This window comes from Gossypium raimondii, chromosome 9 (genome assembly GCF_025698545.1).
Source record: "Gossypium raimondii isolate GPD5lz chromosome 9, ASM2569854v1, whole genome shotgun sequence".
Classification (NCBI taxonomy): Eukaryota; Viridiplantae; Streptophyta; class Magnoliopsida; order Malvales; family Malvaceae; genus Gossypium; species Gossypium raimondii.
The window spans coordinates 20,779,833-20,798,361 of record NC_068573.1 but is presented as its reverse complement, the minus strand read 5'-3'; positions in this window follow the sequence as shown (position 1 = coordinate 20,798,361).

Genomic DNA, 18,529 nt, shown 5'->3' with positions numbered 1-18,529 from the left:
ATTATATTAATTATTAATTGTTATTTACTTTGAGTAGAATTAGAACTTAGAATTTTTAAGAATTCTACTCTAGCTCTTACTCCTTTCACTATAAATTCCACCCATCTATTCTTATTTTTTTTCATTCATACACCATTCCCTCCAAAAACACCAAAACCCTTAAGTGTCGAAACCTCTTAACAATTCCATAGCCACAACATCTCCTTGCTGATCGGCCAGCAGCACCTCGCGCGCGCCCACACCGAGCCTGCTCAATGATCTGCACGCTGCTCACATCCATCCCATGCTGTGCCCTGCTGCCTTGCATACCCAAGCGTCACACCACCCTTTCACCTATCCTTAGCCAAAAACCCCTCAACCTATTTTAATTTGCCATCTTTTGATTCAAAATTATTTTTCTTAAGAGCTCTTAATTTTAAAAAAAATGGTAATAAGACCAATTTTTCTCCTAAATTTTAATTTAATTATCTAAATTTTCAATTTACTGAGTTATTAATATTTTATATTAATTTAATGTTTTAGAAAATAATTGTTACCATCTTATGATCAAGTTAATCATGCTTCGCAAGAGAACTCGTGCATCTGCCCAAATTGACGAATCACAAAACAAGTTCCACTGTGAAGAAGCCAAAGCAAGATACAAGAGTATCTTCAAGAATCAATAGATGCATCTAGGGAAAGGTTTCACGTTGAAAGAAAGCAACTATATTGGTTTTATGGTGCGTATTCGTTAGGTTGCTGAAACTCTCAATTGGGAGTTAGTACGCGAATTCTATGTGAATTTAACCTCAAGCGAGTTGACGGAAATTCCAGTTCGCAGAATCAAGGTACCAATAACTTGAAACGCTATTAATGAGTTCTTTGAATTGCCTGATTTTGAAAACGACGAATATTCCTCCTTGATGAGCAATATAGAGTCTGAAAATTTGCAAGAAATTATCAAGGAACTTAAAATTTCAGGTTCTAAGTGGACTATTTCAAAGCAAGGAATCCACACTTGTCGAAGAGAATATTTGACACCACTCGCAAAGGTATGGTTCTACTTCATTTGATTCAGCCTTATGCCTAGCTCACATGGGACTACAATCTCATTAGAGCGAATGGTCTTATTATACTCGATTTTAACTGGGAAGACCATTGATGTGGGAAAAAATCATCCTAAGGGAAATGCAAAATTGTGCTGTTAGACGTTCACGTTTTGGCCCAGCTTACTTTCCTTTTATGATAACAATTCTCTGCTTGAAAGCTAAAATTCTTACAAACGTAAAGAAGACAAGCTACAGCCAGGGCACAATCATAGATTGGGACGTCTATCGAATAGCTGGAGACTCTGTTCTACAGCAATGAGTTGAAGAATGTGAGGATCCCAAAAAACAAGAAGAAGAAGATCCCACAGAGATCGAGCCAGTGCAATCGGCTGAAGTCCCTGATAAGGTGGAACCAATGGAACCAAAAGCTAAACCTGATATCGAGACTTCAATGTTCAGAGCTCAACTGCCTCACCTAGATCTTCGAGATGAGCTGTCAAAGTTAATGGACATAATGCAACATATGCAGTGGCAGCAACAAAGCTTACTAGAAATACTCAAAAATAAGGGATGACTCGATGAGAAGTGCTCTTACGAAAATTTACAATAACCCTTTTTTTTTGTGCCTGAGTTTTCAGATTACATATTTGAACCATGGAGCCCATTATCGAAAAAGAAGCGAAGTGATTCATGCAAAGACAATAATGATGGAGTAAAAGTTGATTTGAATTCAGAAGGATCTACAAATAAATAAAGTGGGGATCTCGACTTTATTTTATTTATGTTCTTAGTTTATTTTAGGATAAAGTTAATTAGGAATGTTTGCATAACAAAATAAGAGATGGAAATCATTAATAAAATTGAACAAGTCGCAAAGTATAAAGTGTGGCAATAGATATATACATGTCTAGGATTGTATTTAGAAAGAGCTTGGTACTTAAGCAGTCAAATTGACTCACCTCCTCTTTTCTAAAATCCTACCTGGTGTATAGTATCTATTCACTTTAAACAATGAGAAAATTTTTCATTTTAAGTAGGGGGACCAAAAAATTGAAATTATTTCCACTCAGAATAAATAGTTCTTTTAATTATGATTAGGATATATTTTGTTCAATAATTTGAAATTTTGTTAAGTCTGCTAAACTTCAGTATAAATAAAATTCTATTATTTCAATCAATTGTTATGTTAGCTGAATAATGATATAAATGTATTTTTAATAAAGCATGCAAATTGTACCATAAAATTTTTAGTTTCTTAAGAAAGGTAGGCATGCATGAAAGTTTAAGTCTCTAGAATTGACTTGGTAGTTTCTTGAGGCGAAATCCTAGGAAGAATGGAATGTTGAAAATGATTTAGGCAACTCTTGTTTGGGCCGTTTGAGTCTTTCAAGCTAACCTTGATGAAATTTTATGCTTTGAAACCCAACTTTGAGACTATATGGCCTAATTTTATTTGAACCCTTGCAATATTTAGCCATCACTTCTCTCTTAATTATCTTTAAATTGTCCCAAGAACTAGACTCAGTACTATTCAGAATATTCTTTGAAAATAAGTTTGGGGAAGTTGAAAGAAGTACCAAATGCTCTAAAAATTGTAGTACATACAGTAAAATGGTCAAAAAAAAAGAACACATGTACTTGAAAGAAAATAGATGTACAAAGGAGCATGTGAAAGCAAAGTAAGTTGGTGTATTGAGAGAAATTATTCCAAAGGTCCGATTGAAGCTGAGTCTAGGGTTTAAAAGCCTAAATTTATCTATCTTTTACCTACCTCTAGCCTAGCTACGTTACAACCTTTTTAAAGATCTGATTGAAGCTGAGTCTAGGGTTTAAAAGCCTAAATTTATCTATCTTTTACCTACCTCTAGCCTAGCTACGTTACAACCTTTTTAAAGACCTATTGATTCAAGTTTTCTATGCTACCTACATTAGTGGAGAGAAATTTCTATGTTCAACATATGAAGGCATAAGTTAAACTTAATGATTGCAGCTTAATCTTGAATGAGGAAATAAAATCAAATTGGTAAGGGTTAACATGTCTTGTTAAGGAAGCATTTAGTCTAATTGTGCTATCATAATAGTTGTTGAGATTAATTTGAACGATATTAAATTTCTTGTTTTTGAGCATAAGTATATTAAATTCATAATTCTGGGAAGAATGTTACTGCGAAGGAATTTTTTAAAGGTATTTTCTGAGTAATTCTTTTTAATTTGTGCATTACTCGGGACGAGTAATGAATTAAGTTTGGGGGTGTGGAAACATGAAAATTTACACATTTTTAATACCCTTTTTAACTTAAAATCATACAGTTTCGATAAAATTCTTGTCAAAAAATTAATTTTTAAAAATAATTAAAGTTCAATTAAAATATGAATATTTTGAATTTTAGTTAATTTTATAATTAATTTTGATTAATTTTGGTTATTTTTGACAGATTTGCATAAAGGGTGAAAAATGGCTCAGCAGACACTACTAGAAGTGCAAAACCGAGAAGCAATTTGAAGTATTGAGGCAAACTATATTTCAGCCTAAGATAGTCCAAAATTATATGTATTAATTCATAAAAAATTAATTTTAATTTATATCCAATTTAATTTGGGTTAATAAATTATTATTAATTAATTATGAAAAAGTGGTCTAGTTGAACTGAACCGAGTGAACCGAACCGACCAAGAAATGGATAGCTTAAAAACCGTCCCAAAAGCTTACTCAAATCAGCTTATTAACTGATTATTTAAGCTTGCTAAGAGGCCCTTAAAGACTTGTTGAAGTTTCATTCAAACCCCTCTACAATTGGTAGCTTTAAAGATTTGCCCCAAGCCTAAATTAGCAAAGTTGAAACTATCAATCTTGCCACATGTGTGGCCGGCCAAGGGAGGGCTCTTTGTCTGATAATTTTAGCTATTTTTTGCAGCCCTTATTAGCTATAAAAACCCCCTTAGGCTTGTCATTTAGAAACACACCTCAAGCATTCATATCTTTCCTCTCTTCTCTCCACTTTCTCTCTTCTTTTCCATTCCAAAATTCCCTTGCTCTCTTGCCGATTTCTCCTCTTGGGAAAGGGGCATTCATCAGCTATTTGGAGAAGAAATTAAGTGTTCATAGCAGCCTTGGTCGACGAGGACAACGGAGAAGGAAGAACGAAGCATCTAGTCAAGCCACGGAAAAACACCGGATTTGATTCTTGTTCCTTATCTTTTTAATTTTTGTTGTTGCTATGCTGAACATATCTATGAATATTTATGTTGTTGGAATGGTTAATTTAATCAATTTAGCTTGAATTTAGTTCGTGTTAAGTTTATTGCATTTTGTTTGTTAAAATTGTTAAAATTGTGTTATGTTGTTATAGGCCTCAGTAAGATGCTTGATTAAGTAAAATCATGACTAAGTTATTCTTGCATTACAATTGTTAGGTAACTAATGAATTAATTATTTAAATGGATTGAAATTGTAATTAATGGACACAGTACTTAATCAGTGCATGTTTAATCATCTAAGGTAGTTGAGGGTTAGATTAGCAACGGTATCTGACGATACATTTGCCTTGCATAACTTGCAAGATTATTGTGATTAAACTATTTCAAGGTAAGGATACTTTGTTACCTCACATAGTCTTTTATGTGCTTATTAAATCGAGATAATTGTTTGAATTGAAATAGGGATATGTACAAGAGATTATTTCGATCTAACAAGTATGTATGTGCAATAACATATTTGCCTATTAAGATTTGTTTAATCGGTTGAATTGACATAGGGATATAGTCAAGAAATAAATGGATTTTGGTAGGTGAGTGTGTTCATAAATTAGAAAATTACCGAGTTTCCATGAGCTTATTCATCACAATATAAACATGAGTTTAATAATTCTAAGTTAAGAAATGTAATTAATCTAACACGTTATGTCAAACACAATTATGTCATCTTGATTAAAATTGTATTTTGAAATCATGCATTTGAGATTTATTTATTTAGTTCATTTAGTTTAAAATCTCATTTTTAATCACCCTCTTCAAACAAAATATTTTTCTTCACCAATGTGTTTTAAATAGCATTCATAAATAATTCTTTTCACAGTTCCTGTGGGTACGATAACTAGACATTTACTTGTCACTTTTTACTTGTTGGGATTGTGTACATTTGCACATTTTCGTCATTCCATTAACACATAAGTGCCAAGAACCATCTTTCTTTGGAAATAAAAGCATTGAAACAACACAAGGAGACAAAATTTTATGATTCAATCCCTATTCCAATAATTCTTCAACTTGCATTTGCAATTCCTTAGTTTCCCTGGCATTGATTTAGTAAGCTAGCCTACTTGGGATGCTAAAATCTAGGATAACACCTCTAAATTTACAAAACAAACTTACTTTCTCATCAAGAGGAGTGCGCGAATTTAGTTACCAAGAATGGGCCTTTAATAAGGGTTTTGGAACTTTAGGTCTATTTACTTTTGGACTTCTGAATGGACTTTACCTCATTTCCTTACCCATTTCTTTAGCAATCTTGATTTGATCATTGTAAACTTCTCAAGGATGGAGTGGCTCTAAAGTGAACTTTTTACCTTAAAAACAAACGAATATTGGCTGAGGTAGCCATCATGATGCACATGATGATAAAATTTCCATGGGTTGGCCAAGTAACATGTGTCTAGCTCGCATTAGAATAACATTACATAAAAACTTATTAGAGTATCTACCAATTGAAAAATGAATTAAACCATTGCAAGTGGTACGGCTGTCCGCTTCCACCACCAGCGTGCGAACACCAGGGCGGAGAATCAACAGTAAACAATCGAATATAATGTGGTATCTGCAAATGCAATAGGTCAGTTGTAATATTTGTAATGTTTAATGGAACACCAGAGTATTCTAAGGACTGAACCCAAAAGAGTCAACGATTAAGTGATCCCTAAATAATTAACATGCAATTATAGGAGTCTATCTAACTACTCACTAAGAATTATATTACGATAGGCCATAATTAAGGTTAATTGTTCTAATTAATTACTTAAAACAAAAAAATGACTATATTGGAAAACACATAAAACTATGAAATTAAAAAATTCAATAACAAGAAACAATTGGTTGATTTTCATGTTGTTAATTAACCTTCAAATTATGGATCTAAATCGCTAATACTCCTAAATTGGCTCAATTTCATCTCTCGGACCCAATTTTACCAAATTAGACAAATTAGTCCGATTTATCTCTTAACCTCACCAAACTAATCTGGGACGATAGAATTGGTACCTGATAAGATCTCCTCTCGATCTCACTTATCAAGATTTTCTTTTAGGGCTGTCAATCCTAAGTTTTCAGTTCTATTCAATTTAGTCTAGATTTTTTGATTTAGTCCTTGAACCTAAAAATCAACTAACCAACATTTCCATCAACCAACCACCTAGGAGTTCGCTTCTTATGCCCATTTTTTGAACACACAATCATCAAACATTCAAGGAAAAAGGGCATTAACATGAACTAAAAGAAAGCTGATAAAAACTCAGCTTTCTAGCAAAACCTTGAAAAACCCAACAATCGTAAAAAGCAAATTAGATAAAAACACCAAAGATAAGATTTTTAACATGTAAAATAAAAATAAGGTAAATGAGATTAAGCTAAAGGATTGAGGTGTAAATACAAGGAAAGTGAAAGCATTAGAAAGAAAATTAGTACCAACTACAGTAAACTCAACTAAATACTAAACCCTAAGCTAAAAAATGATAAAAGTTGAATATGTGAAAAGTGTCTATTTTCCCAGCCAAAAGGGGGCTTTTGATTTGATTACAATCCAAATTTCATGCCCAAAATTCCCCTTAGCGTTTACTTCTTATTGGTGTTGAAGTTGGACAAGGACTACCCTTGCAACCATTTTTTATTCCCACTCATCAGAGGTATCACGATACCCATGGTCTGGTATCTGGATACCTTCGTCAGTCTTGAAATGGGGGGTCCTTCGGTGTCCGGGTATCATGAGACCACTGTAGATGACCTCAATCCTCTTCGTTTCAACACTATTAGGGATATCACGACTTTCATGCTTCGATATCGCGATACCCCTTTCTAGATGATGTTTTCTTTCACGTTCAAGCCACAGTTAACTCCCTACAATACTCAATCAACCGTTAAGTCCGCTATGGCGCATTTGGCCAACTTGGGTCTAAAAAATAGCGTAAAACACACTAAATCACTAATTGAATCAAAAGCTAAAACTAGGTTAAAACATGTAAAAGACATTCAAATTGCTCAAGATAAGCTAATTAAAATAATGGAGAGCCTAATTGATTTAATTAATAAGGACCTCTTTTTGTGAATGAACATATCAATCTCGTCTTGACTTAGAACATTTCAACATGTACATTGTGAGCTACTTCTCACTGAAATTGAATCCACCCCATTGCTCTTTTTAAGGAATCATCAATACTGAATCTCAAACTCAATTTCTTTAGAACTCTCCACCTCCGTTTGAATATACCTATGTTGGAGCACCTCCATGATCGGTTCCTGTCATGGGGTTTCTTCTAAATTTTTGACAAGTATGGTGACTCCTCCACACTCACGTCACTAGAATCAGAGATTTCATCAATCATACCAAATACTTCACTCAATTTTCCTCTCTCCATTTCTTGTTGAGAATCAAACTTCAAGTCTTCTTACTCAACAATTATATAGGGACCTCCTCCTCAACTTCGATATTATCCAGCTCTACACACTCGTCCACTAGAACATTTTTCCTAGCATGACGTCGGATGACTTCTAACACTAAGTCCAACTGATTTTATATGATTTTCATGGTTTAATGGTGTAAGACCTCTAACCCGTATCCGTCACTGGATTAGGGTTACGAGGCATTACCAAACAAAACATAGTTCGACACAGTCATTTATTTCATTTCATGCACAAAGTTATATCCATTTCTTTACAAAATTTTTTGAAACTCAATTAACGACAATTCTCCTATTCACATAAACCTAATTCGCATATTAGATTCTCATAGCCAACCAAAAATCAATCATGCTTTACTAATTAAATCATATTTTCAAATCTTGCTTCGAAATTCAACCCTTTCATTACCATTTACCTAATCAAATTTCTGAACCATGCTATCATACTTCAATAATACATTACTTGTGCTTCATAAATCCATTGTTCGAACCTTATTACCATCAAATTCATGTCATTCGAATACTTAAAATATATTCAAACATATATCATTACATTTCATATATTTGAACATATGCCAAAACATCCATTTGCATACATTTATTTCATTAACAAATTACTAATAATACCATTTTATAAACCTATGCACATTTGCACACCAAGCCATACTAACCCATCTCACACGGTTTAATATTCATTCTCATATAAGACAATAGTTAACATTACAACATGGAAAAATATACTTTCGATACTACCAATTTATGCACAATTCACCATAATAACAATAGCCATTTCTAAGCACAATTGCCAAATCAAAACATATCAAATTCATATGCTAAGCATCATACCAAAATTACATATACACAACGAATTCATTTCTCACCCATTCGGTTATCAAATTAACCACAGAAGTCATACCAATATAACAATTAAATCTCACAATTTTTATAACATCTCATGACCAAATAATACTAGTAATAAGACACTTTATAATCATCCTTATGACCACAGATATTTCACAAAACATGATCGTCATTCACCATTAATTACGTACCAAAATGACCAATTCACAAGCAATGACATAATCATCTCATAGCTTATAGGAACATGTACCACAAATCAAAAACACATCCATCAACTACCTTATCATCACACAAACCAAATTGCCACCATCCATCACACAAAATATACCATAACATACTTCCCAAATTGAGCTAATTACATAGCCGATTATAAATCATCATTAACTTCACTTTCAACCCATTTCACATGGCTACATATATACAAATCAAAAGAACCATATCGAAACTAGCCTATACATGTCATGTGTCGAAAGTACAAACTTTTAAAGTACCGATATAGCGATCGATAGTGTGACGATGTTCTTGGATGATACCCGAACTCGAGCTAGCTTTTTATATCTATAAAACAAAAAAAAATGCACAAAGTAAGCTTTGAAAGCTTACTAAGTCATAAGCAAATAATTTATCACGAGAAAATATATAATTTAATTCAAAATAGGCCAAAATTTAGCTAATCTCATACATATATACAATCATTTTTCTCATATAATCCAAATTACCACATTAAGTAACTTCACTTACCTTATTTTTCAATGAACATATAAACCTTAAACGTACCTGAGTCATTTAGCTCAAATTCACATTCAGACTCGTTTTGACATTTCCCGTTGAACCATTCGAAATCGTTAAGGATACTCGGAAACACATATATCACATACAATGCCATATCTCAGATATGGTCTTACATGTTATCACGCATCGATGCCTCTGTCCCAGGCAGGGTCTTACACGAATCATATACGCTGCCAATGTCTCAGACATGGTCTTACAAAAAATCATACCTCGAAAATCCTAATGTCATGACGTATGTGTCCTATACTATTCCTATGGTTCGTATGGGTCTTTCGGATGTATTAATTCAATCAATTCAAGCTCGAATTAGGTCATCCTATGCTCAGATCAATTCGACAATATATATATCAATACATACAATTCAATTCGGCCACATCTAATATATATACATTTGAATTTAAAAGCATTTAATTACTTATGAACTTACCTCATACAGAAACGAACGGATCGGAACGACTATTCAACAACTTTCGACTTTCCCCGATCTAACTCCGATTTCTTTCTTTCTTAATCTAAATCAATTCAAATTTAACTTATTTAATCACATATCCATTTAATTTCATCCAAAAACACATAAATGGGCATTTTCCACATTAGCCCTTAAAAGTTCACATTTTCTTAATTTAGTCCCTATTTCAAAAATAACACAAAATACACAAAATTTCATCATGCTCATGTTAGGCCGAATTTTCCCTAGGTCCCTAGCAGCCCATTAATTCCATTTATTTCACATTTTGACCCCTCAATTTACAAATTTCATAATTTAATCCTTAATAAGCATTTTTATCAAAAACCGCTTAATAAAATATGATAATCCATGAACATATTTTTATTTTTCATCATCAAACAACAAAATTCTTGAATATTCATCAATGGAATTTCACAAAATCATCATGAAATTCAAAAATTAAAGCATGGGCTAGCTAGAATACGAAGCAACGATCTAAAAAACATAAAAATTATCGAAAATCGAGCAAAGAACATACCCGAAGCAAGCGTCAAGAGTGCCGTATATTTAAAGCTCAAGAACCCTTTTCTCTTTTCTAATTTTCAGTGAGAAGATGATGAATAATGACTTTCAGTTCTTTTGTTTTAATTTTATTAACTTATATTTCTAATTTACAAAATTAACCTTGGTTAAAACATTATAAAATCACATATATTAAGTCCATTACAGTCCACGAACCTTAATAGTGGCCTAATCTCATTTTAAGGACTTTACAATTAATAAACCATAGCAAATAAGTACTTTAACAAATAGAAAGCCACTTTTGCATTTTACACGATTAAGTCATTTTTATCAAATTAAGCACACAAACGGTAAAATTAATTCACGAAATTTTCACACATATCAAATAACATACTATAAATACCAAAAAATAATATTAAAATAATTTTACGACCTTAGATTTGTGGTTCCAAAACCACTGTTTCGATTTAGCTAAAATCGGGATGTTATAACTCTCCCCCCTTAGGGATTTTCGTCCCCGAAAATCTTACCAGTGAATAGGTTTGGATATTGCTCTCTCATAGCATCCTCGGACTCCCACGTAGCTCCTTCAACACCATGTCGATGCCATAAGACTTTCACTAATGAAATTTTCTTATTTCTCAGTTCTTTAACCTCGCGATTTAAAACTCGGATTAGTTCTTCTTCATATGTCAATTAGACTGAATCTCAATCTCAGATAGGGAAATCAGATGTGAGGGATAAGATCGATATTTTCGAAGGATCGATACATGAAATACATTATGAATCTTTTCTAATCTAGGTGGCAACAATAATCTATAAGCAACCGGCCTGATTTTCTCGATAATTTCATACGGCCCGATGAATCTCGAACTTAACTTGCCTTTTCTGCCAAATCTAAGTATCTTTTTCCACAGAAATACTTTCAAAAATACTCGATCCCCAATCTAAAAATCAATATCTTTTCGTTTCAAGTCTGCATATGATTTCTGATGATCTGACGCTACTTTCAAACTATCACGAATCACTTTCACTTTTTGTTTAGTTTCTTTAACAAAATCGACCCCATGAATCTTATTCTCACTTAGCTCAGTCCAATACACAGGTGTTCGGCATTTACGACCGTACAAAGATTCGTAAGGTTCCATTTTTATACTCGATTGGTAGCTGTTATGATACGCAAATTCAATCAATGGCAAATAGTTTTCCCATGTACCTTCAAACTCAAGAATGCTACATCGTAACATATCCTCAAGTTTTTGAATAACTCGTTCGGATTGTCCATCCGTCTGTGGGTGAAAAACGGTACTGAAGTGTAGCTTTGTACCTACTGGATCTTGCAGTTTCTTCTAATGTACCTCGTGTAATCTCGGATCTCTATCTGAAATAATAGAAATAGGTACTTCGTGTAATCTCACAACCTCAGAAATGTACAACTCAGCTAATTTATCAAGTGAATAGTCCGTTCGTACTGGAATGAAATGAACTGATTTCGTCAATATGTCAACTATAACCCATATCGCATCTTTCTTTCTCAGAGATAGAGGCAATCCTGACACAAAATCCATAGTCATTCTATCCCATTTTCACTTGGGAATCATAATCGGCTGCAATAAACTAGACGGTACTTGATGCTCAGCTTTAACTTGCTGACAGATCAAACATTTAAAAACGAACTCTAAGATGTCACATTTCATACCAGACCACCAGTAAAGCTGTTTCAGATCGTTATACATTTTCATGTTTCCCGGATGAACAAGCAAACGACTACTATGAGCTTCATTTAAAATCATCTGAATCAACTCTGAATTTCTTAGTACACATATTCGGCCTCTGAATCTTAAACAATCATTAGCATCAACTCAAAACTCTGAATCAAAATTCAAATCACATCTTAAACAATCATTAGCATCAACTCAAAACTCTAAATCAGAATTCAAATCACATTGAGTCTGTTTTGCTAACAATTCATTATCAACTTTCTGAGCTTCGCAAATCTGTTGCATAAATAACAGTCTTGCTTTCAACTCAGTTACAATCACACCATCATCAGATAAGGTTAAATGAGTGTTCAACATGATGGATTACATTATGCTTATAATAAATTTTATATAAATGAAATGGTAAGTTATGTTTCATGTTTTGCAAACTTACTAAGCATTATGTGCTTAAGTAATTTTCTTTTCTATGTTTTATAGATAATCGGAAGCTCGACCGATTTGGAAGCTCGTCGAAGATCCCTCATACTACCTAGTATAAATATCAGTATTTTTTTTAAGTTTTTGCCAAGGTTATAATGGCATGTATAGGTTGACTTGTGCCGGTATTTGGTTGAATGTTAGTTGATGATTTTCGCATGTATTAGTTGTTTGGATTTGGTACCTTTTGATGTTTGCCAAATTATGTCATTTTTGGGTACTTATGATGCATCAATGGTATGGCTCAAATGGTATGTTTATGATGAAGTGTTTATTTTTATATTTATGGCATGATTTGTTAGAACTTGAATTATGTTTGATGATGGAAATGTGATCAAATGAATGCATGTTTAGATAAGTTTAAATGTTTGTATTTGAGATGCCTTGATTGGCATATTGGTTGATTGATTTGGGACCATTGAAATGGTCATTATATGTATGTTTTGGTAAGGTTTTGATGCTTTTATAGTGTGTACTAAAGGTTTTTAGGTGGGTGCATGAGTTGATGTTGGAAATGACTTGATTTTTGGAAAATTCATGTCCATACGGCCTAAGACACGGGCGTGTGACTCAGTCATGTATGCCACACCGCCTGGTGACATGGCCGTGTGTACCCTGTTGGTTTTATTGTATACAAGTTAGGATGTTACACAGCCTAGCACATGGCCGTGTAGGGCTATTTCGAGAGTTACACGACCTGGCACACGGGCGGGTGACCCTAATCAGAAAGTTACGGGCTGGGACACGCTTGTGTGTCCCTATTTCGATTCTTACACAGCCTGAGACACGGGTGTGTGCCTCAACCGTGTGAGGCACACGGTCGTGTGACCCCTACAGTCAAATTTTTATAACTTTTTCTTGAACTTCGAGGTATTTCTAGGACTTTGAGGGCTCGATTAAGGGACGATAAGTATTTGAATGAATGTATTTTAATCTTTTTACAGTGATGTATGAAATATATCATTTAATGTTTTGTTCATTCGGTAATGCTCTGTAACCCTAATCTGATGACGGATACGGGTTAGGGGTGTTACAGTTAGTGGTAGTAGAGTTACATTTTAGTCGATGCTCAGACTGAACATAGCATGTATGAGTCTAGAAATACATGTCATTATATAACCTACTATAGCATGATAACTCCTAACTCAGATTGAACTATGTTCTCATATAGATAAAATGTCATCCAATCGAGTTGATTCCGATGAAGTTGAAAGTAACAGACAAACCTCCGTTCACGGGGCACTGTCTAGTGGAAATAGGCTCAAATTTGAGGGTTGGAGAGGAGAGGCTAAGGAATCCTTCTTCCAGATGATGTCTGAATGGTTATTAGACTCCACCCCCACCTGTACCATAATCGGTCCCTGAATTTCCTTAGAGTTTGGAACCAGTACGAGCGAGCAAGCCTCTAGTTGATAAAATCTATAAGTATGGGGCTGAAGAGTTTCGAGGTATAGCCGAAGATGATCCTGAAAAAGCTGAATTCTGGTTCGAAAACACCGTTAGGGTTTTTGATGAATTGTCATGTACACTGACGGAATGCTTGAAATGTGTTGTATCATTGTTGAAAGATTTGGCTTATCAGTTGTGGAACACCTTATTTGCGGCTTGTGTTGAGAGATCGGGTATCTGAATATGAGAGAGAATTTGTTTGACTCAGTAAGTATGCCTGAGAATGTATACTGACAGAGGTTACTATGTGTACTCAATTTGAAGACAGGTTAAATGAAGATATCAAGCTGTTAGTCGAGATTCTTAAGTTAAAGAATTTTTAGTTCTAGTTGACAGAGAGCATAAGGCAGTGGGACTTAGCAAAGCAAAGAGACAATTTGATTCTGAGGCTTGTGACTCGTGAATAAAGCCTATGGAAAAGTCATACTCATCGCTATTGAAGAAGTCGAAAGAATATCATGGTCGTTTGTCAGCTTCAGTCGGATATTCTGGGAAAGATAAAGGAAAAAAACATTCGAGCTTGAAACCTCAGGCTACGCCTGTAGTGAGTGTGGGCATTGTTAGAAACAACAAACCCAAATGCCAGCAATGTATTAGACGACACTTCAATGATTATAGATTGAAAGATGGGTCATGTTTTAAATGTGGTTTGTATAAAAATTACCATAGAGGTTGCCCTGAAAGGTCCGAAAAAGAAAAGGCTAAAATTACCCGACCGAGTAATGCAGCTGGGAGAGGGAGACCACCACGGAACACTGGTAATGCGGGTAATAGCCGTAGTGGGAAAAAGATTCTACTGTGAGATCTGAGGCATGAGTACCAATAAGAGCTTATGCGATCCATGCTCGAGAGGAAGCTTCAGCACTTGATGTGGTTACCGATACATTTTCTATATTTAATATAATGTTAATGCTTTAACTGACTCGAGGTCAACGCACTCTTATATATGCGCGACTTTAGTATCAGATAAGAAATTACCTTTAAGTCTACTGAGTTTGTGGTCAGTATGTGTTAGTTGATAAAGTCTATGAAAATTGTCCTTTGATGATTCGGGGTTGCAACTTTACAGTTGATTTCATGTTACTACCCTTTGATGAATTTGATGTGATTCTAGGTATGGACTGGTTAACTCTGCATGATGCTTTTGTGAACTATAGACGAAAGAATATTGTGTTAAAAAGTCAGAACGGTGAAAAGCTTTGAATTGAATCATATCTCGCTTATATAATGTGAAAAGCATATTGTGAAAATCTTTGAATTGGATAGTACACCTAATGTTATTTTGGCTAGTTCGGCATAGAAATATGTTAGAAAAGGATGTGAAGCATATCTCGCTTATATATTTGATTCCAAAGTTTTAGAATTGAAGTTAGAATCGGTTCCAATTATGTATGAGTATACAGATGTGTTTCCAGAAAAATTACCAGGGTTACTGTTGATCAAAGAGGTTGAGTTTGCTATTGAATTGATGCTGAAAACATCTCCGATATTGATAGCTTCGTATAGAATGGCACCTGCAGAAATGAAAGAGTTGAAAGATCAGTTGCAAGAGTTGACAGATAGGGGTTTTGCTCGGCCCAGCTTTTCTCCTTGGGGTGCTCCTGTGTTATTTGTTAAGAAAAAAGGTGGATCTATGCGGCTATGTATCTACTATTGATAGCTCAACAAAGTCATGATCAAGAACAAATATCCATTGCCACGTATCGATGATTTGTTTGACCAGTTGAAAGGTACGACGGTATTTTCAAAGATCGATCTTCATTCTAGTTATTATCATTTATGAGTTAAAGATTTGGATGTACCAAAAATCGGGTTCAGAACCAGGTACGGACATTATGAGTTTCTTTTGATGCCATTTGGTTTGACTAATGCACTTGTTGTATTTATTGACTTGATGAATAGAATATTCAGACCGTAGTTAGACAGATTTGATGTTGTGTTTACTGATGACATTCTGATCTATTCACGAGATGAGATAGAGCATGCCCAACATTTGAGAATTGTTTTGCAAACCTTATATGAAGAACAACTGTTCGCTAAGTTTAAAAAATGTTAGTTCTGGCTCTAAGAAGTCAGATTTTTTTGACATGTGGTATCGGTACACGGAATTAGAGTTGATCCGAGTAAAATCTCAGTTGTGGTAGACTAGAAACCTCCGAGAAATGTATCTAAAGTCAGAAGTTTTTTGGGTTTAGCCGGATATTATAGAAGATTCGCTAAGGGAATATCGATGATTGTTATGTCGTTGACGAAACTATGCCAAAAAAATGTTAAATTCAAATGGCCTAAGAAATGTCAGCAAAGTTTAATCAATTGAAATCTTTGTTAACTGAGGCACCCATATTGGTTCAACCAAAGTCTGGTAAAGAATTTGTGATTTATAGTGATGCTTCATTAAACGGCTTGGGCTGTGTTTTGATGCAACAAGACAAAGTGATAACGTATGCTTCTAGACAGTTGAAACCGCATGAAAAGAATTATCCGACTCATGATTTAGAGCTTACAACTATTGTATTTGCTTTGAAGATTTGGCGACACCATTTGTACGGAGAAAAATGTCATATCTTTACAGTTCATAAAAGCCTGAAGTATTTGATGTCACACAAAAAAATTTGAATTTGAGATAGCGCAAATGGCTCGAGTTATTGAAAGATTATGACTCGTTCATTGATTATCATCTACGAAAGACTAATGTTGTTGCTGATGCTTTGAGTAGAAAATCTCTATTTGTTTTACGAGCGTTGAAAACGCGACTGACATTGATTGGTGACGGTTCGATTTTAGCTGAATTAAAAGCTAAACTGATGTTTCTCCAACAGGTTTGTGAAGCTCAAAACTGTAATAATGTTTTGACCGCTAAACGAAAATAGACTGAAACGACACCTGATTCAGATTTCATGTTAGTTTTGATGATGTTTTGAACTTCAAAGACAGTTTTTGTGTTTTGAAAATTTTTGATCTTATTCAAGAGTTCTTACAGTAAGCTCATAGTAGTAACTTGTCGATTCATCCTGGTAACAATAAAATGTACGACATTTGAAACAGATGTATTGGTGGCCAGGTATAAAACGAGAGATTTCTGAGTTTGTATCAAAATGTTTGGTTTGGTTCATTACAACCTATAATGATTTCAGAGTGGAAGTGGAAACATGTCACGATGGATTTCGTATCCGGATTGCCTTTATCTCCGAGAGAAAAAGATGTTGTGTGGATCATTGTAGATCATTTGACGAAATCTGCACATTTCGTTCCTGTATGTGTGGATTATTCTCTAGTGAGACTGGCAGAGTTGTATGCTGTTGAGATTGTTAAACTGCACGATGTGCTAGTTTCTATTATTTCTAATAAAGATCTGCAGTTTACGTCTCGATTCTGGAGTAAGTTACATGAAGCTCTAGGTACTCGACTACACACCGTTTCATCCTCAGACCGATGGTCAGTCTGAGCAAGTAATTCAGATACTCGAAGATATTATTTGATGTTGTGTTTTAGAATTCGAAGGCAACTGGGAAAGATTTTTGATGTTGGTTGAATTTGCATACAACAATAGTTATCAAGCGAGCATTACAATGGCACCGTACGAAGCTTTGTATGGTTGAAATCATCGAACTCCATTATACTGGACTGAGCTCAGTGAGAAAAAGATATTCGGTGTTGATTTGATACGAGAAACTTAAAAAAGCTTAAAGTGATACGTGACAGTTTGAAAGAAGCTTCGGATCGACAGAAAACTTACGTAGATTTGAAAACAAAAGACATTGAATTTCAAGTCGGTGACAAAGTGTTTTTCAAAGTGTCATATTGGACAAAAAGTTATTTGTTTTGGTCGAAAAGGAAAGCTTAGTCTGCGGTTTATCGGGCCATACGAGATTAGTGAGAGAATTGGACTAGTAACTTGCAGATTGGCTTTACTGTCAAAGTTAGAAAAGATTTATAATGTATTCAATGTATCGATGTTACAACGGTATTGATCAGACCCTTCACACATGATATCACCTGTTGATGTTGAGATTCAGCCAGATATGACGTATAGTGAAAATCGATTAAATTCTAGCTCGGGAAGTTAAAGAATTGAGAAATAAAAGCATAGCTTTAGTTAAAGTTTTCTGGAAATGTCATGGAATAAAAGAGGCTACCTGGGAACCAGAAGAAGTTATGAAAGGGTCATACCTGAACTTATTTTCTGGTAAGATTTTCAAAGATAAAATTTTCTTTTGGGGGGAGAGTTGTAACAGCCCATTTTTAGTAAAATTGGAACAGTGCTTTTGGGACCACAAATCCAACGAGTAAATTATTATTATTTTTTTGTTATTTTAATGTCTATGGGATGTCAGTATGATCGTAAAAAAATTTCGTTAAGAAATTTTGATGTTTTCATGTTTAATTAAATGAAAAGACTAAATCATAAAAAGTGTAAAAGTAGAGCTCTATTAGTTAAAGGGGCCAAATTTCTATGAAACTTAAATGTGAGTAGATTTAAATGGTAATTAGACCATTCAAATAGTTAGTGGAATTTTATGGACGCAAATTAAGTGATTCTTAAGTTAAAAGTTAAGGTTAAAATAG